This window comes from Danio rerio, chromosome 15 (genome assembly GCF_052040795.2).
Source record: "Danio rerio strain M-AB ecotype USA chromosome 15, GRCz13ab, whole genome shotgun sequence".
Lineage (NCBI taxonomy): Eukaryota > Metazoa > Chordata > Actinopteri > Cypriniformes > Danionidae > Danio > Danio rerio.
This window is the reverse complement of record NC_141035.1, coordinates 30,754,975-30,779,395: the sequence shown is the minus strand read 5'-3', so window position 1 is coordinate 30,779,395 and position 24,421 is coordinate 30,754,975. Positions and strand designations below refer to the sequence as shown.

Sequence of the window (24,421 nt, the reverse complement as noted above, 5' to 3'; positions counted from 1 at the left end):
ATTGTGTCAGCGGTCCCACTTTATATTGTGGCCTTAACTAATATGTACTTACACAGGAATTAATAGTTTGTTACAATGTACTTGTTGTGTAAATGCATGTATTTACTGTGTACTTATTCTTGATTAAATACATGTATGTAAATACATCTGTAATTAACTTTTGTAATTACATGTGTAAACACACTGTTGACCATCCCTTACAACTTAACCCACCCTTAAACCTACCCATACCACCAAACCTGTCCATAACCCAACCTAAGTACATTGTATTTATTTTTTTGATGAAAGTACATAGTAGTTAAGGACACTTAATGTAAAGTGGGACTGTGTCATCAAACATCATTCCTTTGAGTGTATGTTAAGCAGCTTTTGACACAAGATTCTACATTGTAAAAAGCACTATAGAAATAAAAATGAATTGAATTGGATTGGGATTACATTCGGATATACATGTGTGTTTGTTTTACTGTTCAGTTGCTCTCTGTTTGCATGTGCTTTAGGTGTGTGTCAGTCAATGCAACACCAGCATCTTTAAGCAGTCCTGTGTTATGCGGATATAGGTGTGCAGATATGTTCATCGCTACTCAGCAAATACTGCTCTTATTAAAATGCTGTCATTTTATTTAGTGTACAAAAAAGTGAGGGACTCTTTTGTGTTCAACAGTGTGGTACCTCAATACTTTTGTTGTACAACACTAAAGTGGAAGAGAGCTACATTACACCAAGGTGTGGAAGAGATGCTAAATTGTTTACAACATTATTACATTAAATCTGCAGCATTTGCACATAATGCTGTATACGGTTACATTTGTGGCACACAAACTGATAGTTTTGTCTGGTTTGTGGTGCTGGTAACTTTTAACTTGCATTATATGAATCATCATTATTTCAAATAATCTTTCCATAATATTCTAATGAAGAAAATAAGTCATATACATCCGAATCAGAGTTATTAGCCCCCTTTGATTATTTTTCTTTTTTTAATATTTCCCAAATGATGATTAACAGAGCAAGGAAAGATTCACAGTATGTCTGATAATATTTTTTCATCCTGTAGAAAGTCTTATTTGTTTTATTTCGGCTGGAATAAAAGCTATTTTAAAATTTTTTAAGTCAAAATTATTAGCCCCTTTAAGCTATATATTTTTTCGATAGTCTACAGAACAAACCATCTTAATATAATAACTTGTAAAATTACCCTAACCTGCCTTGTTAACCTTAACCTAATTAAGCCTTTAAATGTCACTTTAAGCTGAATGTAGTGTCTTGAAAAATATCTAGTCAAATATTATTTACTGTTATCATGGTCAAGATAAAATAAATCAGTTATTAGCAATGAGTTATTAAACCATTATGTTTAGAAATGCGTTGAGAAAAACTTCTCTCCGTCAAACAGAAATTGGGAGAAAAAAATAAACAGGGTGGCTAATAATTCAGAAGGGCTAATAATTCTGACTTCAACTGTAATTCTGACTACAACTGTACAAACTAGCAGCAAATTTTCATTCTTGGGCGAACTATCCCTTTAATCCTAAACAGTGGACATTAGAATTAACAGCACCACCCAATTGCAGACCCACTAGACCGCCTTGAGAAAGCCATTTCAGGTAGACTAAAGAGAACCAAAATTGTTCGCCCATTTTCTTTAGCAGAAGAAAAAAGTCTTGAGTGAAGACCAATGGCCGACACGTCATAATTTGAAAAGACTCAAAATATCTTTCATGTAATTAGAGGTCATTTTAAGGAATAGCACTGCCGTCTATTTTGAAGAAGCCACCATTCAGCCTCGATTGTTGAATTCATCCAAAAGTGAAAAAGTGATGTTTTTTCTTTCTTTCTCTGGGCCTTTTGAACCCATAGTTCAAACATTATTGTTTGCGGCTCTTGCTGAATAGTAGGCGCCAAATACTGTTGTTATTGCTGATTGAAAAAGCACAAGCACCCTCATAAAAGCACTGAAGTACCCTGGAGAAAAAAAATGATATAAAACACTCCCCTGTCTGTCTTGTAGGAACACCTCCAAATATTTGCTGTTCGACTTACAACACAATGACTTAATGTACAGAAAAGGCTACTTTTATTGGCGCAAGCATGTGATTTACTGAGGTTAACCGGGGTGTCCTATACATATCCTATCAGCCTTGAGTTCTCACAGGGGTGCGTGGATTTTTCCAGCGATTCTGTTTGTGTTCGTTTGCGTTCATGAGGTCATTTATAATGGGTTATTGATTCAATGTTGCGTGCTTGCTACGTGGTGGTCATGATAACTAATTATTTAACATCTGCACGCAAGTACAGGTATGCAGTTATTCTGTAACTTTAATTAAAGATCTTTTGATCATCGCTGACTTGGATGTACCGTAGGTGGGGAGTAAAGGCGCACACAATATTAAAGCGATTGCATTGACCTTCTGTATAAACTCTCATTTGTTTAGATGTCTTGTTGTCCTTATAGATTAGGTCAACTAAGCAATCCTTCAGTATTTTTATGTATGTTTCTCAGTTAACATTCCACCGTGTTTTTATTTTACTTGACAAGGAGGAAAACAAATGCCGAGGAATCCATTCTTTGGCTTAGCGATGCACACAATGAGCCGAATTTGCCTTCGACAACAATACGAGTAACAAAACCTCATTGTTTACCCGCAACCATTCACTATTATTCCCTTATTTTCTCTGTAAGCCATTACACTTGTTTGGCACGCGTTATTTTCAAGAGAGCGTTTAATAGCAGTGTGAGGTTGAATTGTCGAATGTGCCTCCTGATAATGACCTAAGATTTCAGCAGGACCCGAAGGCCCTCCAAACGGGAAGCGCACACACATAAAGCGATGAGACTCTGCCGCAGCTAAACACATTGTGATTTATTGTGCTTTAATTTGGATGGCGTCTATTGTTTGGGGCTTGCGGAGGGTTGCCCGCTGACAGTAATTTCTGCAGTTTGTGTGGATTCTGCCCGAGCTAATAGCGTTTTCTTTTACTCTGTGTTTGGCCCCAGTACGACAGAAGGAAGCAGGAAATAAACAGCGGTTCCTATTTACCCTGCCAATTTCACTTGACGGCGCGCTGCGTATTGAAATGAACTGGGCAGCCTTCTAATACTACGGAAAGTATGGAGCCGGCAGTGGCAGAGATAGATTGTAGCAGGCAATTACGGCGGTCCGGCCTCTGATTAGAGAGCTGCCTTCTAGCCACTCAGCCTCGCGCCTGCCTCTTATCATGATGAGGCCGGTATTGGTCCGGACATTGTTTGATTGCTTTCAGACACATTTACTAAATCCAACGCACACAACGTTTCCTGTTTCTTCATGTGCTGCCGTGCTCGCAAACGGTTAGGGTTGTTTAACTTTCACCCCCGTCACTTTTACAATTGGCCTATTTCTTCTCTGGTTAGCACATTTTTACTTTTCCAGATCTGTTTGTGTGATTTATGTTGAGCTCTGTACGATCCACCTTTACTTTAGATGCAAATGATGCCTGTTATTGTTTTCTTATTTATTAACTGTTGCTTTACTTTCTATTACCTGGCAGTGAAGGTGAAAGTTGGTGGTTTTTGATGAGTTTGATGGTATTGGTAAGTTGTTGAAATTTGGTTGTTATATATATATATATATATATATATATATATATATATATATATATATATATATTATTGTTTATTTACATTTTAAATTCATTTTAATTTGAGATATTTTAGTACCAAAAACAGTGTAAAAATGTTTAGTGTAAAAAATGCAGGGTTCCACACAATAATACATTTGTGTTGGGATGAAGGAATTAAATTGACTTATTAGTTTTCACAAATGTAAGTGGATTAAACTCAAAATAAAACTCAATAATTGTGTTGTTTCAGCTCATTTTAAATAAGGAGTTTGACCAAACAGAAAACAGTTTTTTGAGTGTACATAATTTCTTTGACAACTATTTGAATCAAAATAAATTACATTTATCTATATATATATTTTTAATTTCAGTATTGTTTTTAAGTAACAATGTTTAAAAATTTTGTTCTTTTAATTTTAGAAACTTTTAATAAATATGGTGTGTTTTTATTTATTTATTCATCCATTCAATTATATTTATTTATTTTATTTATATTTTATCTTTGTTTTTAGCATTCATTCGTTCATTCGTTCGTTCGTTCGTTCGTTCGTTCTTTCATTCGTTTATTCATTCATATTGTTATTTTATTTTATTTTTTAGCATTCATTCATTAATTTATTCATATTCATATTGTTATTTATTTAAATTTTTATTATTCATTGATTCATTTGTCATATTCAAGTTGTTATTTTAGTTTTTAGAATTTATTTATTCATTCATTAAATCATATTCGTCTTACTCTTGTTGTTTTATTTTCGTTTTTAGAATTCATTCATTCATTCATTTAATTATTCATTCATTTATTCATTTATCATATTTTTGTTGTTGTCTTTATTTTTTTTGCACTCATTCATTTAATTATTCATTCGTTCATTACTTAGCTAGTTTAAACTTAGCTATTCAAACTATTTGTATTATTTGTCATAAATGACTCTATGCAAGCACCAAGACCTTTACATTTGCTAGAGAACATGTACTTGCATGGAAATAAACATGGTTACCATGGTCTTTTATATTCCCAAATTATTTTCAGTTAGGACTGGAAACACCTTTCACTTAGATCTTGTGATGTTTTGTACACTTAATGAAATAAAAATGAAACACTGGTCAATTTATAGTTGAATGTTTCATGGCTAAATTTGACCAGCCTGGTGGCCACTCTTTATTGATTGCACATTCCACCAATAAGAGCGGAGTGTGAAGGATTAATTAGCAGAGTAATAGCACAGTTTTGCTTAAAATATTACAATGCACACAATACTATGGGTAACACATCAGAGTTCAACAAAGGAGAAATTGTCTGTGCAAATCTCTGACCAAGGCAGTCTTTGTGATGTATCAAGAGCCACTGTATTTACGCTAATGTCAGCATACCATCAAGAAGGACGAACCACATCCAACAGGAGTAACTGTAGATTCAAGAGGAAGCTGTCTAAAAAGGGATGTTTGGGTGCTATCCAGAATTGTAAACAACAACAACAACAACAAAAAAACAAAAACAAAAAACAAAACCACGGCTGCCCACACATGGCCAGGCTTTTATAGCCAAATATTTGGTCACTTGTGCCAGTGCCAAATTTCGATTTCAATGGTGCCAGCAGTAAATATCTTGGGCTGTGAATCATGTATTGTTTTCTGATGAGTCCACCTTCACTGTCTTTCCCACATCCGAGAGAGTTATGGTGTGGAGAAACTCCCAAGAAGTGTACCACCCAGCTGTTGCATGACCAGAGTGAAGCATGTGGGTGGTTCAGTGATGGTTTGGGATGCAATATCTTGGCATAGATCCCAATACAAGCTAGATGGGCCAAGGGTTACCAAACCTTTCTGGAGGTCCATATGCACCCAACGGTTCAAACATTATGTCCTAAAGGGGGTGCGGGTATAAGGATGATACACACAAATACACACAGCAAGACTGCTGACAGAGTGGTTTGATGAACAAAGTGAATTTAAACATCTTCCATGGCCTGCACAGTCCCCAGATCCAAATTTTGTTGAGCCATTTTGGGGTGTTATGGAGGAGCGAGTCAGGAAACATTCTCCTCCATTAGCATCACATTGTGACATGGCCTCTATTCTGCAAGAAGAATGGCTCAGAATCGATCTGGCCACCGTGCAGGACTTGTATCTGTCATTTTATATATAAACATATAAATAAATAAATATATATTTTCAATTATTCGTTTTCTTTTCGGCTTAGTCCCTTTATTAATTTTTGGTCGCCACAGAATGAACCGCCAACTTATCCAGCATATGTTTTATGCAGCGAATGCCCTTCCAGCTGTATATTTATATATATATATATATATATATATATATATATATATATATATATATATATATATATACATATATATATATATATATATATATATATATACATATATATATATATATATATATATATATATATACATATATATATATATATATATATATATATATATATATATATATATATATATATATATATATATATATATATATATATATATATATATATATATATATATATATATATATATATATATATATATATATATATATATATATATATATATATATATATATATATATATATATATATATATATATATATATATATATATATAGTATAGTGTATAGTATAGTGTATAGTATAGTGTGTAATATACCTGTACCATTTTATAGCAAATGAATTCTGCTACATATCAGCCCAGCCTTAGTCATCGTCTCCACTTACAGTAACTGCACGTTTGTGCCAAAGGGAGACCCCATCATGAGAATCACCTCCACTGTGGGTCCACCATCATCAGCTCTGAGATTCTGTGCTAAATGGCCGAACGACCAACCGCAAACATTGCTCAAAGCCCACCGTCCACTCCTGCTGGAAAATAGCGAATGAAATGCAGCCATGCCTCAGAGTGCTGCTCCATTAACTACAGTACCCATCTGCACCCCACAGAAACAGTCTGCTATGAGCGAGAAATAAAACAGCCACAGCATAGCACACATTTACATTCACATCCCCGATAGGGTTGTATCATAGACCTGCATGCTTTGATTCTTCACACACAGTCGTAATATGCTTTCCTCTTATTTACACCCATGATCCTGCATGTTTTGAGATGATACAGCCGAGCTCTGCATTGGATATGGATAAAGAGGGAAGGGAAACTGGCTGTTCTTAGGTGTGGCTGCAAAGATGAGAGCGGCCCAAAAAAGGTTTAATTTCCTTATCGTATTGTACATGTATGTTATTTTTGGCCAAATGCCTTTTAAAGTTGCACCACTGACTCCAGTCTCAGCCCCTCAATGGGAGCCGAGTCACCGTTAATAAACAGACCATGCAAGCCCAGCATATCACCAGCACGGGTGGAGAAAACTGCACACGCTGATCCCAGCTGTGTGTTCGCCGCCACCCAAATTAATCCCAAGCAATTTTTTCTGCACCACTTGTGCTCCTGATAAAAAAAGCCCCTGCATTCAAATAGCCGGGTCCCTGATGGCATTAAGTTCTTACAGTATTGGGCCATAGACAGACCTGTGGTGGAGAAAAAAAATAAATAAATAAAATGAAAGGGAGAGAAAACCCTCTCACCCTGGACCTCTCAGCTCAAGAAAGGCCTTTCGGTTCATTTCAATTCCACCTGAATGGCATTTCATTGAAGCACTTGTATGTGGATCTCTATTTTGTAAAGTAATCTCATTAAATTTAATTCATCAAAGTTTTTATTTAAGACGTCTGCGAATCATTAGCTCAGGGTTTTGACACTTCTGTCCTCACTGTAGCCAAATTATTTGAAGAGGTGAAAGCTGATATTAACAGTGGAGCAAAATGAAATTAAACAGGTTAGCAGATATATGTACAGACTCGTTGCATTGGCGTTACAAGATGAGTGTTGGCGAGGCATTGAGGAGTCTCTTTTGTGGCATCGGCTGCGAGTAGAATGGTCAAGGTGAGGTGCCGCCTTATAATGAATATCACAGCTGCTTTAGATGTAATGATTTGATGGGAAGCTGCAATGCGCTGTACTTAGACAGAATAAGTATAAAACCCACTTGAGTATAAAACCCATGGCCTCTGTGCTGAAGAAATGGTCTAATGATGTCTGTCTTCCTCATTTCAAAGCTATGAAAGTCACCAGTGAATGCTAAATTGTGAGAGAAATTTGTCATGTAGGACCGCAACAATAAATCCATAATATAAGATTTGACTGTTTTCTGTTCTGTATTCTGGAACTTGAAAAAAGCAAATAATGCATTTCTGCAGACAAAACACCTGCAAAGTAGTGTGTGTGTGTGTGTGTGTGTGTGTGTGTGTGTGTGTGTGTGTGTGTGTGTGTGTGTGTGTGTGTGTGTGTGTGTGTGTGTGTGTGTGTGTGTGTGTGTGTGTGTTTGTGTGTGTGTGTGTGTGTGTGTGTGTGTGTGTGTGTGTTGTTGGATTTGAGATGAGTTTTATTATTGAAAAATATGTTTTTATCTTATCCCTATGTTGTCTAAAGGCTCTTGTGACTAAATTGACATCCAACTCTCTCTCTCTCTCTGAGTGGAACTTGACTTGTATTAGCTCCACCTCTGTGGACGTGTGGAGTTATGTATAGTAATTTGATAATGATTAATGATAATGAGGTTTAGTGTAAGGGTGTGGTTTGACTTCTTTGCTCCACCCATGGGGAGGAACTGGATGTAAAGCCTCCCCTATTGGTTCTGGGCAGAATTTAAGTAGATTAAATGACTGGACTGAACTGAAGTTCTACATTTCCTGTTTTTATATTTTGATTAAGCATCTCATCCCAAAGAAATAAGAAAAATGGAATTTAGGGAATGATTTGTTCCATACCTTCATGTTGTTTCAACACAAATCGTTCATTCATTCATTTTCATCCACTTCACTGGGGCCGGGTCGCGGGGGGAGCAGTCTTAGAAGAGAACCCTAGACTTCCCTCTCCCCAGACACTTCCTCCAGCTCCTCTGAGTTGATCCCAAGGCCTTCACATCCCAGCCGAGAGACATAGCGTGTCCTGGGTCTTCCCCGAGGCCTCCTCCCAGTGGGACTTGCCTGGAACACCTCCCTAGGTATGCATCCAAGAGGCATCCGAAACAGATGCCCAAGCCATCTCAGATGACATCTCTCGATCACATCAAATCCTCCTGGGTGACAGAGCTCCTGATCTCATCTATAAGGGTGCGCTCTGCCATCCTGCGAAAGAAACTCATTTCAGCCGCTTGTATCAGAGATCTTGTCCTTTCGGTCATGACCCAAAGCTCATGACCATAAATTAGAGTAGGAACGTAGATTGACTAGTAAATTGAGAGCTTTGTCTTTCAGCTCAGCTCTTTCCGATACATCAACCTTATAACTGCTGTATAATAAACAAAACCCTAAGGTACTTGAACTCCACCTGAGGTAAGGACTTTAATCCAACCTGGAGATGGTAAACCACCTTTTTCCAGTGGAGCACCATGGCCTTGGACTTGGAGGTGCTGATTCTGATCCCAGCTACATCACACTCGGCAGCAAACTGCCCCAGTGCATGCTGAAGCCAACAGAACAACATTGTCTGTGAACAACAAAGTTGAAATCCTTTGGTCGCCGAACCGGACCCCCTCCAGCCCAAGGCTGTGCTTTGAAAATCTATTCTTAAAATTTATGAACAGAATTTGGTTGATAATGGGCATACCCGCCTTAGTCCAACATGCACTAGAAAAAAATCTGACTTATTGTCGTCAATGTGAACCAAACTCCTACTCTGTTCATACAGGGACGAGACAGCCCTTAACAGAGCATCTCTGACCCCATACTCCCAGAGCACTTTTGATAGAATGCTACGGGGGACACGGTCGAATACCTTCTTCAAGTCCACAAAACACATGTAGACTGTTTGGGCATACTCCCATGAACCATCTTACACCCTGAGGAGGGTATCGAGCTGGTGCAGTCAACCACGCCTAGTTGAAAACTGCATTGTTCTTCCTGGATCCTAGGTTCTACCATCAGCTGGATCCTCCTCTCCAGTACCCTGGCATAGACGTTCCCATGGAGGCTGTGGAGTGTCATCCCAATATGGTTGGAGCACACCCTCTGGTCCGCCTTCTTAAAAATAGATTAAGTTATCTAAAAGGATTGAATATAAAACACCTTCCACAGGTGACCCAACAAACAAAGTGTGACCCCGATTTGTTGAGATAAAATGTACATGCTTCAAAGGCCAGGTTTTTCTCCGGATCCCATTAGATCTTTTACATGCTACTCCTATTCATGATTGCAACATTGCATTTGCATCATATCGGAACTCCTCTTGAATAGGACTCTACTAATCGCATTGGTTTACTAAACATTGATTCAGAATAACCAAGATGAATCTCCGCTTATTGTTCTGCTATGAATCTCCCAAATCATAGGCTATTATATAGGGGTTATCAGATCTGCTCCTCAAGGATCCTCATGCAGGTAATGAACAACATCACCCAACATCACTTTGTTCTTCAATGAAAACACATCTCTCAAAGCCTTGCAATTGTGCAACCATCCACTCCATGCTATGTTTTTAGTCTTTGAGGCTTTGACTCTATTCTCATAGGTGTAAGTGTCCATCTCGAGCACATACAGTCCTGGAAAAACCTGCAAAAGCAAGCCTGCGACAAACGGTGGCCTCAATGAATTCAGAGAGCCGAACGATGAGATGGAAACTTAGGCCGGGGCTGGAAATGTATGGGTTTGAGGCATCGCTGATGGTCCCACTTGAGGGAAAATGAGATGCTCTTTAAAGGATAATAGTGATAGCGTATTGATCGGGTCTGGACTGCTCTCTTGTGATTATTCAGATTGGAGGAACATGTTTCTGGTCAGCTCGCAGACAGCTAAAATCATATAGCTGCTGTCTGACCCGTGTTGTTTCTACTGACTCCAAACACTCGAGTAACGATTGCACAGTGCTGAATGTTTTGCTATAGCAATGCATTTGTAGTCTTGGTTCATGCACTGGGCAGTATTTTGTTCTCTTAATGGGAATTGCATTGGATGAAATGTTTATATTAATGTTTATGGATGATTGTATTGCCACTTAATTTGAAGCATCATGAGATGTAATCTGTATTGCTTATTTTTTTTAAACAATCCCTTTTTATTTGATCTAAACCTAATTAAATCCGAACCTGGTCACAGAATTGCTTTAATTTCAGGACTGAGACTATAATCTTGTATATTAATACTGATACCTAAAGAGCCTAATGACTTATTTATTTATATTTAATTGCAGTTAAAAGATTTTGCATATATGTAGCATACATTTAACAAGCTTTTTTTGTTGTTGTTGTTGTGACAGTCATATTTGTGTTTGTATTTATTTAGTATTGAATACATTTCACATCTTCTTTAATGATCACGGAATGTCCATGTTACATTGCTCCCATTAAAAAAAAACATCAAAAACAACAACAACAACATAATGTGCTCTTTTTTAGCACCTGTTGATCTTCTTGTTATGTAAAGTAATTTATTTTATATTATTTACAATTTTTTACATTTTACAAACATAAACATCAACCATCCTAAACCAGCTGATTCGAATGTTGTCACTGGATTGAATAAGCATTATCATTGGTTATCATCTGATGAATTATTTATATTATTTATAACATTTTCCATTAATTGTATTTTATTAACGTCTACCCCTTCCCTAAATTTAACCATCAGAGTAATCAAAACACAGATCTGGATCTGGAGTCTTCACTATAAGTATAGCTGATTAACTGTGTGGATGGATAATAACAGCCTTCTGATACTGGCCCATATATCAGCTGATAACCAGTGATAATGCCCATTCAATCGAGTGATAACATTCAAAGCTGGTGCATAAACAGATGGAAAGTAAAAAGGGAAAAATAGAGAATAAATGCAATAAACATACTGTATAGGTACACACTTAGATACATTGAAAACACTGTAAGTAGGGAAAATAAACAAAGTAAGCACATAACTAAATGAGGGGCAGATGTGTACATGTGTACAATACTTTTTAAAGTTTTAAAAGTTCAAGACAATAAAGGGTTACAAACTGTTATGTATTATTATAGGGGTTAGCAGGGGTGATCAGTGTAGATCTAGCTGGAGGGTTTTAACGTAAGAAAGGGCTTCCAAATTTCATAAAATACAATATATCTTTCATCCACCGTGCATGCGAGGGCGGCTGAGAGCTCTTTCAGTTTAATAAGATTACATGTCTAGCAAGCAATAAAAGGTTACATTTTAATTTAATTGTTGAAATTATTTAAATTGTAAAAAAAAACAACAGTTTTTTTAGTCCTGAAATGCATGCAGTATCATTTAAATACATAGTTTTAAAAATGAATTATTTGAGAAGTATAAGTTACTATTTTTCCTTTTGTAATTACAAACAAATCATTGCAAAACTGTAAACGCTTTATTATGCTTTAAATGCTTTAAATGCTTTAGTATTGTACAGTTGTCTGAAGGTTTTGTCAGGATTCTGCCACTTTGGTCTTGTTGTTAATTCTTCTTTTGGTGGAGTTCAGACACTAGTCCTGTCTTGTCTTGTATGTTGTGCTCGGCTTGAGTATTCTCAGGTCGGGCTCTGTTATTGTATTTGTCTTTGTACGAGTGCCATCTCGACCGTGCTGGGGCCGTGCCGTTCAGTTGTGCTTGGGATACGTGCTCTCGTCCTGGTGTTTGGTTTGTACTGTTTGCAGCATACTGTTTCATTCTCAGTCACTTAGTCTAGTTGGTTTCGGTTTCGGTTGGCGCTGGGATGGAATATGCACGTTGCATGTGTGATTGCATGGTAAGCGTTTTAATTTACTGTGTGCTCGTGTCTTCCTGTTTTTATATCCTGTTTGTGTTGCCATTGTCAAGGCTTGTGGCTCGGTGTTAACATTGTGGCCGTGTGCTTTAGTGTTGTATTTCATGTGAACACGTGGTTAATGAGTTCTCTCATTGGCTGAGTTTTCTAGTCTCGTTTTATGTGAGCACATGGCTTGTGTTGTCATGTGCTCTCCTGTCTAGTCCCACCCTCCTCGTTAACCCATTATTAGTTTATTCAGTTCACCTGTTTGTTTGCTAATTGTTTCTCTTTATAGTTTTCTCTTGTCTGCTGTTCTGTGCCAGTTCATCACACATTGTATATCGCCTTGTCCTGTCTAGTCCTATCCAGCCCTGTTCTTCCCTGGCAGCCTAGTCAAGTTTGTTTGTTTATTCGTTTTATTAATGTTTTCCCCCTCAGGGTGGTTTTGTTTCCGTTTTGTTTTATTTTTTTATATTAATGAATGCCCATTTTAGTTCTGCATATGAATCCTTGACGTTTCCCCAACCGAAAACATGACAAGTAAAATGAAAACAATAAGTAAAATATTATAGATTTTTTTTGGAATTGTATTTTTTTTTTTTCAGGACAAACATTATTTACTTAATGCGATTTGCATGCAGACCTAAATTACTAAACCAAAAAAATTCTAAATTCTAACGTGATTAGCTGAATATTTTTCAATACTGCAATGAGTGTTTTTTTTTTTTCTACATTTTTTTTCTGATTATACAAGCAGTACTAGAGAATACTGCCAAGGAGGTCAGCAGAATTAAACAGCATTGGCAGCTTCTGCTTGTGGAAATCTGCATGAGAAAGCCTGCTGCGGAGCCCGGGCTTTGACAGAGGAGCCCACCTGAATGACATTTACAAATTACCCCGCCGAAAGTGCTCTGTCCCCTGACCCCTGCTCCTGTGTTCGGCACCCTGTGAGATTTGCAGCATTTTGTCATATAATTATGGTAACTCCCCTGAAAATACAACCCCCTCCCAACACCTCCTTATACACACACACACACTCGGCGCGTAGCTGCAGTGAATTGTAATGCGTGATGCAGTTCTGTCCGCACAGCCAGTCCTCTTGACAAGCTGGAGGGATTCAAAACCACAGCAGGGGCAGAAAATAAGTGCAGAGGGAGAGAAAGTGGCAGAATCTGAAGGAGAGATGGGCTGTGGGTGAGGGGAGAGAAAGAGACTTTTCTCATCTTCTGCCCTTTACATAATGTGCTTTGGTTGTATAGTCGCTCATAAAGTACTGTGATGTTACTAATGGTTCAAAAATAATTCTGTTTATGACACATTTTAGTTTTAGTTATAATGTAACCTGTTTCTGTTTGAGAAAGGATATTTAATGAAAAAAAAGTCTGACTAATGTTATGGACTGACATTATGCAGTTGTAGAGAATAATATAATTGTGGATGTCAGTCAAATCAAAATGGCAGTCAGAGCAAGCGGTCATTTTTGTATTAATTTGCCAATGAAAACTATAATACTAATAGTGCTAATAATAAAGTAATGCATGTGTGTAAAACTTTATATCATATTATAAACAATATTAAGTTATTAAGTGCACATTAATGCAGAAAAGCAGCAGTGACTTGTAATTTATAGTTATTGTAAGTATTTATTATTATTATTGTGATTATTTTTATTAATATTATTGTTAAAAATATATTACAGAGAAGAACACAATCACTAAAGATAATTTTTACCTTACCCGATTCACCTGTACCGCATGTATTTGGACTAGTGGGGGAAACCGAAGCACCCGGAGGAAACCTACGCAAACATGTGGAGAACATGCAAACTCCAAACAAAAATGCCAACTGACCCAGCTGAGGCTCGAACCAGTGACCTTCTTGCTGTGAGGCGACAGCATTACCTACTGCACCACCACATTACCCCTTGTTAGTTATATATGCAAGTCAAAATTGCTGTCATTTTTCTACGATTTTTATTAAAAATATAATTATATAATAATAATATTGCTGTTGTTATACAATTATTAATATTATTATTATTATTATTATTATTATTATTATTATTACTATTATACAATTAAATATTAATGAAAATATAATGACAGACATTTTAACTTGCATATAAGTAATGATGATTTTTATCTTCATCATCATTATTATTATTAAACATATATAATTACAATAATAATAATAATGATAATAATTCTTCTTGTTATTATTAAACACGTGTAATAATAAAAATTATAAAATAATTATTATTTTACAATTATATATTAATGAAAAATATTAGAATAATAGCAATTTTAACTTGTATATAAGTAACGAGTATTTTTCATCATACTCGTTATCATTGTATTATTATTATTATTATACAATTATATATTAATAAAAATGTTATAATAATGACAGCAAGTATTTTTCATCATCATAATTATGAAAAAAATATTTAATAATTATAATAATAATAATAATAATAATAATAATAATAATAATAATTGTTGTTATTATTATTATTATTTTATAAGTATATATTAATAAAATATTACAATAATGACAATTTTATCTTACATATAAGTAACGAGTATTTTTCGTCATCATTATCATTATTATTATTATTGTTATTGTTATTTTGATGGTCTATTTTTTATATTAATATTATTGTTACTCTGGTTATTTATATCATTTTATGTTATTTCAGATTGTTATAAATATTATTATCTTAACTTATATGAAGTATTCTTGCATTAATCGGGTAATAAAAAGAATTCTAATTATATAAAAATTTGTGCGATTGTTAATGCATTTTCTTAGTTTTGACTGCATCTAAAACTTTGATGTTAAATCTGTTTTTTTTTTTAATCAGGTTTTATTGTCACATCAGTCTCTTAGCAATTATCCTACCCAGTGCTACACCCTGTCTTTCATTCATGTCAGTCATCCACAAATTGCTTGACACCTCATGAAAACGTTATTACATTTTGATGAAAGATTATGAAGACAAACCTTTTCCTCTTTGAAATATGACTCATGCATAATGAGACGGTATATATTAATAAATTAAAACAGTAACCGTGAAAAGCCGTCTTGATCTCAGATTCAAGAGCTGAATTTCACAAAAATCATGCTTGCTGATCACGTTTTCTGTGCTTATACTTTTCATTCTTCTTCTTTCTCACACTCTTTCGCCCCAATCTCTCCCCTTTCTTTCCAGCTCTGTTGTAAACGTATGTGTGTGTTCCTTCACTTGTGTATATGAGGCAGTCTGCGTCTTGAATGCACACAAGAAGAAAGCAATGAAAAGGATAATCTAATTGAAGGACTTTAAAGCGCCGTGGCCGTTTCATGTAGTGCTTTGGAATGGACGTAATTTGAGCGGCGTTGCATGTCTGCAGTGAAGGTCAGCTGTCTGCCACCAGGAGCATGCAGAAAATGTAAAACCAGTCTTTCTATCTTCTCCTCCTCCTCTTCCTATTCGATGAGATAAGAGACGCTCACACAAATATAGCATTTACAGCTCTATAGCTAACCATTGGATAGAATGCATCTACTTGTGGATGCATTATTCTAATTATTTTTGTATAGTGAATAAAACTATGATAATGTACCCCAGCTCAGACAGTATTGGGACTAATTTCATCGGCTGACGCTTGCTATGACGATCACGTCAGCCCCAACTTCTGACACGTCCTCGGTCAAGTGTTGACGCTGAAGCTCTGTGTGAACGCTTACTGTAGTTCAGTATGATGCAATTTACTTTATTTCTGCGAGTTGATTGGACAGGAATTGCAGGACAGATTTTTCTAATCCCCATAGACAGGAAATAATATTGCAGTGACTGCAGGTTGAAGGAAAGTAGTGGAGTAAAAGTACCGATACAGCAATAAAAAATGTACTCAAGAGAAGGTAAAAGTACACATATTTAAAACTATTTAGTAAATTACAATTTCTGAGAAAAACTACTCAATTACAGTAGTTTAAGTATTTGTAATTTGTACTTTACACCACTGTGCTTTACACATGTTAGATCAGGGGTCACCAACCTTTATGAAACTGAGTGCTACTTCTTGGGTACCGATTAATGTGGAGGGCTACCAGTTTGATAAACACTTCTCAAATAACAAATTTGCTCAATTTACTTTTAATTATACTTTATGTTTTTGGTAATAATTAATGATATTCATCCATGTGATGACACTAATCATGTTAATGATTCTCACAAGATTTAAAAGGGTAGGAAATACCCTGTATTTAATGTATCAATGTGCAACATTTTATTTTTATATATCTCTGCAAATATTTACATTTTTAAATGATTACTTCTATATTAGATGAAGTTTACTGGTAAGTTGCGCTATGGTGAGTTATTTTTAGTACAGCCCTGCGGGCAACACATGTGATCCTCGCGGGCTACCTGGTGCCCGCGTGCACCATGTTGGTGACCCCTGTGTTAGATTGTTACTTAGACTTCAACTTGTGAAATTGCTTGTGATAATGTGAAATTAAATAATGTGAAGAGTAATAGTATAGCTTTTCATGTCATACAACAAGCCATGTAGTATATCTTTTTGCAGAAAAGGTGTAAATATACCTTTTATGTTACACTGTAAAAAGTAATGAGTTGAGTTTACTTGGAAAAAGTGTGGACACTGATTGCCTCAAATGTCTCAAGCAAATTTATTCAAAGTTTTTGAGTTAAAAAGCCTACTAAAACTTGTAACTTGTATATTTGTGTAGATATAACTACATAACCAGAGTGCTCTGAACTTAATTTGACAAGTTAACCCAACTTGCAAACATAAGCTAAGTACGCACATCTCAGACAAAACTGTAATTTTAACCTCACTGCTTGTATATTTTACTATGAAAATGTGTGGAAACCGATTGCCTTAGATTTCTAAATAAATCAAAGACAGTGAGTGTCACAGTGGTGCAGTGGGTAGCACGATTGCCTTACAGCAAGAAGATCACTGGTTTGAGCCTCGGCTCGGTCAGTTGGAATTTCTGGAGTTTGCATGTTCTCCCCGTGTTTGCGTGGGTTTCCTCCAGGTGCTCCGGTTTTCCCCACACTCAAAAGACATGCACTATAGGTGTATTGGGTAAGCTAAATTGTCCATAATGTATGTTTGTGTGGATGTTTCCCAGTGATGGGTTGCAGCTGGAAGGGCATCTGCTCGGAAAAAAACATATGCTGGATAAATTAGATTAATAAAGGGACTAAGCTGAAAAGAAAATAAATAAATGAATGAAAAACAAAGACCAACAACAGATTGGCATAACATTATTGATAAATGTTATCATGATGATGATGATGATGATGATGATGATGACGATCATGATGATTATTATTATTAGTAGTAGCAGTAGTATTATCATTAGTATTGTTAGTAGTAGTATTATTACTGCTTCTAATGATGATGATAATAATACTGGTTACCATTTGATTGATTATTATTATAATTAATAGTATTATTCACATTAATGACAGTGGTAGTACTTTAGTAGTAGTTATATTAAATAGGTATTAAGCATTATTACTTTATTAGTAGTAAAAGTAATAATAAATATTAGTGATATAAGTAATATAAATATTAGTTATATAAATGTATAACTCTAAAAGCATTCTCAAAACATTTAAAGATTTGTTATTATCATTATTATTATTATTAATGATAGTAATAATTATACTAGAAGCACTAAGTTCTACTGAGCACTAATAATAATACAATTGTCATAATAATAATATTGTTTTTTTTGTAGTTGAGTATTTATCTAATCATTAATATAATAATAATTTATTATGTGTGTACAGTATATATGTGTTTCAAAAGTGGAACTAATCCAACAAAAAACTTAAGATAAAATAATAATAATAATAATAAAAATAATAATAATATATACATATGTATGTATGTGTGTGTTTACAATAATGTGTCTTTTACCTCTTATTTGATCAAATACATTTCCCAGTAAAAAGAAAAAATTGGATATATATATATATATATATATATATATATATATATATATATATATATATATATATATATATATATATATATATATATATATATATATATATATATATTTTTTTTTTTTTTTAACTTTTTGGCCTATAGGGAAAGGTAAGTTCTGAATGAACTATTATAGAAATAAAATTGTGAACTCAACAAATATTGTCTATTATTAGCCTCTCAACGGTCAGTTTATCATGTGCTTCAGCGTGACTGACGGCTGACCTGTTTGGCTGTTGTCAGCCTTTGCCACGCCGTTGACTCCTTTCTGTTGGTAGATGGGTTTAGTTTTTCTGCCTGCTTGTTGAAGGCCAAGAAAAGTGATGAGAATGCATAGGTGTGCAGCTCCCTGCCTTTAATATGCAGGCCAAGTCATTGGTGTTTATGTGTGCAATGCATCACTGTACCACTGTGGCCCTTTAAGTCCATTGAGTGCCACTTTGAATGAGGTCCCTGCATTCACACAATAAACAAGATCTGCCTGAGAGACAGAGGCTTTTAAAGCTGTGATGCCATAATGCAACTATCTCTTCTGTATTAAATCCCAGTTAAATTTTAAGTGCACAGGGTCCCGCTAAGGTCACTCCAGATGTTGTCTATTGTTTTTTTTCTTGGTTTCTATAGCTCCATGTTATGCATGAGTGCACCAAATGCACAGCTTTTCAAAGTATGTATTTTTAGACAATGTACACAAACACAAGTGCTTGACACATGCACTACAAAGACTGATTTTTGTCCACTGCTTGTGCTATTTTCTCAAACAGTAAATAAATGTAGTATAGTATTTGTTGTTTTTGGCCTCTTCAGTAGTTTATTGCTGTTTTATTTCATCTCTTATGGTTCTTTTTGACTGTGAAATAACAATCTGGTTCAGTATTGCCACCTTATGGACAAACTATAGTAGTAAATAGTTTTGAACAATTCTAAATCTCATGTCAAGCTATGCTTATAATACATTATGTGTGTGTTGTTAAAAATATCAGGCTGTGTAGACAGTGTACATGTACTTTTCTAATAAAGAAATTGTATCACACATTTGTTTTTATTACATTTACATATTTGTAAGCATCCAAAATAGGGCATTTGACTTATGACTGGCTTGAACTAGGGCTAATTCCAGGTTTACATTGCTGCCGTGACCCGAATAGGAGTGGGGTTTACAGGGGTTAGTGTAATGGAGGCTAGCTTGTAGGAGCCTCAAGAGATTGACTAGTGACTAGTTACCTATAGTGATGAAGTAGTTTTTCTTGCTTACTCTTTATAATTTAAATGCTGGTTCGACTCCCCATTTGGAGCAGGGTGAGTAGAACTGGATATGTTGTGTAGGTGCTGTGACCCGGATGGGACTGGGGGTGCATGTAATGGTTGCCACTTAAAGCTTTTGTGAGTAAGCCAGGCCTCAGTAGACATCTTAGCAATCAATGCTAGATGCTATAGTCTTTAAAGTAAGTGCACATGATACTGAAGACTTCTCAGTAATGTCTGACTTTTTGGGTTGCTATATGTAAGATGTCTGCCATGTTGGTATATTCTGTCCACAAATGTTATTGCTGCAAAATACTAGCAAAATAGCAAAGGGACCCAATCTACAACAATATCATATACATATATGAATGAAAATAATTCATAAAGTAAATTAAATATAGTTATTTAATAGTTAATAGTAGTTAATAGTAATAGTTAATATTAGGGATGCTCATTTCAGTTAATTTTCCCAAAAGACAACCATCGCTCGTTAACCAAATTCATTCATTCTTTTTCTTTTCAGCTTAGTCCCTTTATTAATCAGGGGTCGCCACAGCAGAATGAACCGCCAACTTATCCAGCATATGTTTTACGCAGGGGATGCCCTTCCAGCTGCAAATATCTCTAGGAAACACTCATACACACTCATTCACACACATACACTACGGGCAATTTAGCTTACCCAGTTCACCTGTACCGCATGTCTTTGGACTTGTGGGGGAAACTGGAGCATCCGGAGAAAACCCATGCGAACATGGGGAGAACATGCAAACTTCGCCCAGAAATGCCAACTGACCCAGTTGAAGCTCGGACCAGAGACCTTCCTGTTGTGAGGTGACAGCACTATCTACTGCGCCACCGCGTCACCCTCGTTAACCGATTATTAACCGTTAACTGGTCAGATTATGGATGAGGCGATGGCAAGGCGCATATATTCGACTTTTTTAAAGTAGGATAGGTTACTATAACTTATAAGTTTTTTTTTTTTCACATATAGTATTGCATTGATTTGCATACACGTGATGCTGTGTGCAAAAAGGGGCATCGTCGCCTTTATTGTCTCAGGAAATGTTTTCACATTGGCCCCAATATACTTACTCTTTTCTATCGTGCTTTTATTGAGTCTATTTTATCCTTCGCTCTGGTGGCATGGTTTGTAAAGTCTGTCCCTTAAAAACAGGAATGGACTTAGCCAGGTTATTCGGTGGTCCAGCAGGTTGATTGATGAATCACAACTGAGTATTGACCTTATTCTAAAATGCGGAAGTGCGCCTGTTTTCGCGATTGAACTTCCGATTCAGTCGCCTATGGGAGAAATTACTAGGAATAATAAACGTCAGAAAATGGTCAAACTACTTGCTCTACAAACAAATGTTTGCATGACTACACAGACCAAGTAGAATAATATAATAAGAAAATATTAAATTGCCACATTAAGCAACGTAACGAGCAGTTTTTATTGGCAAAAAATGAATGGAAGTGAATGTGACCGGAAGTCGCGAGACAAAAAGATTCAAATGGCAGCACCCACTTGTCGGCGGAGAATTAGGTGAATTGAATCCCTGTATAGATTGCCCAGAATATTAGAAGCTGTAGCTCTCATCCTCTGTCTGAGGAGTTTATCCTGCTCCCTTCGGGTTGAAGGTTTCAGGTGCTTTTTAGTAGGACAAAACGTTACAAGAATAGCTTTGTCACATCATCTATTTTCGCTCTGAGTAAATTGTTATATTTTGTAAGGTACTTTTGTATGTGTATATGTGGGTATTTATATGTGTGTTTTAATTGTTTGTATCAGTGGCAGTCCTAGTTTAAATGGCGCCCTGGGCGAACCACCCCTACCCAGTACTGGCCAATATACCGCCCAATATTATTATTAATATACAATTGTTATTCTAAATAAATAACAGAAATCAATCCTTAATGTTACTAAAAAAACACTTTAAAGAAAGACACAACTGGAGTGATATGCAAAGATCACTTAAGAAATCTTTGCCTAAATATTAACAACAATAATATCTAATAAAAAATATGTATGTTTCATGGAATTATCTGTTGTCTTTGACCTGACTCATGGCTGATTAAAGTTTTACATTCCTGACTCATTATCCCTCCTTTCTGCTTCATAGCCATGAAGCAGAAAAAAGCCAACTTTAGTTTTGTCGACTTGCTAAACTCGCTGCATGCCGACACCTCTGCATAAAAGTTACACCAGTTACTCCAGTTTCACAGCACATAGATGCATGTATTTTATTGGTGTGACTGTAAACAACTGGGATTCACACCTGGAGCAGAGCAGCACGTGAGGCGTGCGGGAATTGTTTTCTGCGTGCATGCGTCATTTTAATTTCACCAGTGTTGTTTAGGTTGCACATACTGTAGTAACAAGCTTGCTCGTGCAAGAGACGTTAAATGTGAATGCCCCCTAACGTCTTTATTCTGGGATTAATTACTTCAATTATATTACTTTATTAATATAATTGCATAAAGTAAATGGTATCTCAAAACTTTTACTAGGGGTTGTTTTATTTTCTCGCCATCACCGTCTCGCCGTGCCGCTTACCAGGAAGATGCCGCCATGGGCGATTGCTAGGGTCAGACAGAATCTGCAAACATTTTTTGCTATTTCTGCTCAGAATTTTGTTAAAAATCTGCAGATTTATGCAGAATAATTTTAGGAGTATCATATCTAAAATCTCAATATATGAAATAAAAAGTAATACATTTTTTATATTTATTGTTTACAATGCAAATTAATTTACATCCACTTTATTTGCTAAACAAAAAATACTCAAATAATATATCTACTAAAAGACAGAAAATCTTACTTTACAAACTGTATTGTAAATAAATCATTTACATATTTTCATATTAGTCAATGATATTACTAAAATTAATTTAAAAACTGAATAAATATTAATTTACACACATTTACACAAGTAAATAAACAGAATGAATGATGGGCTAAAAATCTGCCAAATTCTGCGAGCGCAGATTTCGTGTGGGCCTAGCGATCGCTCTTATTGCCCATGTCTCAATCCGCCACTGGTTTGTGTCAAATGCCAAACTTTGCTGCAAAAAGAATCTACCTACGGGTACCAATAAAGTCAACAAACAAACAAACAATACATGATTTATAGTTTATATAGCTATAAAATGAAAGCCTCAGTTTGGTGAGAAGTTATTATTATGCAAAAATCAAGTAGCCAAAATCATTGGATTTGTCTGATTATGCTATTTAAATTAATCTTTTTTAAGAACTATGAATAACTGTAATTTTCCAAATGGAAAAAGCTTAGTTTGTTGGTTGTACACTAAATCATCAAAACTATATTTGTTATTTAACTGATACCATTTAACTGTTTACCTGAATTAGTTAAAAATGCATCCTTTTGGTTAACGATTAATCAGTTATTATGAGCATCCGTAATAGCTCTTAAATAAATATATATAGAGATATTTATAAATCCAATGCTTTTCCAAGATGGCAGATACAAACACTTGCCTGGAGTTGTTGCATATAGCTCTGTGTGCATTTGTCATTTTGCTGTGTTTCAAACTTTGTGCATGTCCGCAGAGTGTGACATCATATTATGTCTGCTGCATGGTCTGCAGAAATCCAGCATGCCCAAAGTCTAGCATGACCACGACTTAACTCCAACATGTGGGCGCTTTTCATGAGAAGCATGGTTTCTGCTTCAATAGTTTCTTGTTCTTTTCAGAGTGTCAGCGTTTCTGAGTTTGATTTTCAAGGGCGAGAACATCTAATCGTGTCTAGCCTGCTCTGAACGGTATCTCTGATTCGCAGCCCAAAACCACAGAAGAACAAGAACACTCGAGGAGCGAGCGCAAACCTCCTTTTATCTAGCAGTCGTTTAATTTTTTTCCACGATATTGTTTGAATGCTTCTCGTATTTCTCGCATGGATTTATTAGTAACTCTTTGATCTATTTCTGTCGTTCTAAAACAGTCGTCTTTTTTCTGGCTAGATGAAAGCCGCTCCGCAGACGAACTCCATTATTTGTTTTTACATCAAAAGTTTCATTAGTTATTCCATTAATCAAACGTGGGGGTGGGTTGGTGGAGAATGACGGAGCGGCAGGCTTTAGCCCGTACGGCCCTGCTCTGAGGAAGTAGGTGTGCGGACAGGCTAGTTAAAACCCAGGAGGGGGACAGGAGGAAAAATCTAATATGAAAATGAAAATGTAAATGCGGGGGAAGCAGCGAGCGGTTTCTCCAGCTGGCCTAATCTCGCGTCCGCGGGGCTCAGATAGCGATCGCTAACAGGAGGGCTCTCGCTGGGCTTCTTTGAAATGCAGAACGGCTCTGTGTGTAAATTGGAGCCACCGCGATGGTGCCACAAGATGACACGTGGAGCCGCGACCCTCTCGCCTGAGCGGGGCCAAATGCGGCAAAGGTAAATCTTGCACATCAGACAATTTCATTTTCAGCGCAGAGGGGATGAGCAAGTACAATGACTGGATCTTTTCAAATGATACTACCCCCCTCAGAGGCGTATCATCATTTAGTTTTTTTTTCTTTTCTCTCTCTTCCTACTCAGGTAAACTCCCTGTGCCCGGAAATAAAGAAATATGTTAGTTAGTCTTTTCTCAGAATTGCATTTCTGGACTGTTCCTTTTTTTTGCTCTCTGCCTTTGCATTTCTGATCGTGTTACAAGCTTGAAGTTTCCTGCTCCTCAACTTGTCCATGAACACTCTCTGTAATCCATTTATCCAGTTTGTGTTGTGACTTGTGTGATGTTTTTTATGCATATGCCACTT

General features: G+C 36.0%; 1 protein-coding gene across 15 annotated transcripts in view; it reads left to right on the top strand.

Annotated features, from left to right (window-relative positions):
* dhrs13a.3 (dehydrogenase/reductase (SDR family) member 13a, duplicate 3) overlaps positions 1-24,421 on the top strand; it is a 130,073-nt gene that overhangs the window by 36,111 nt on the left and 69,541 nt on the right. The gene's annotated exons all lie outside the window — the stretch shown is intronic.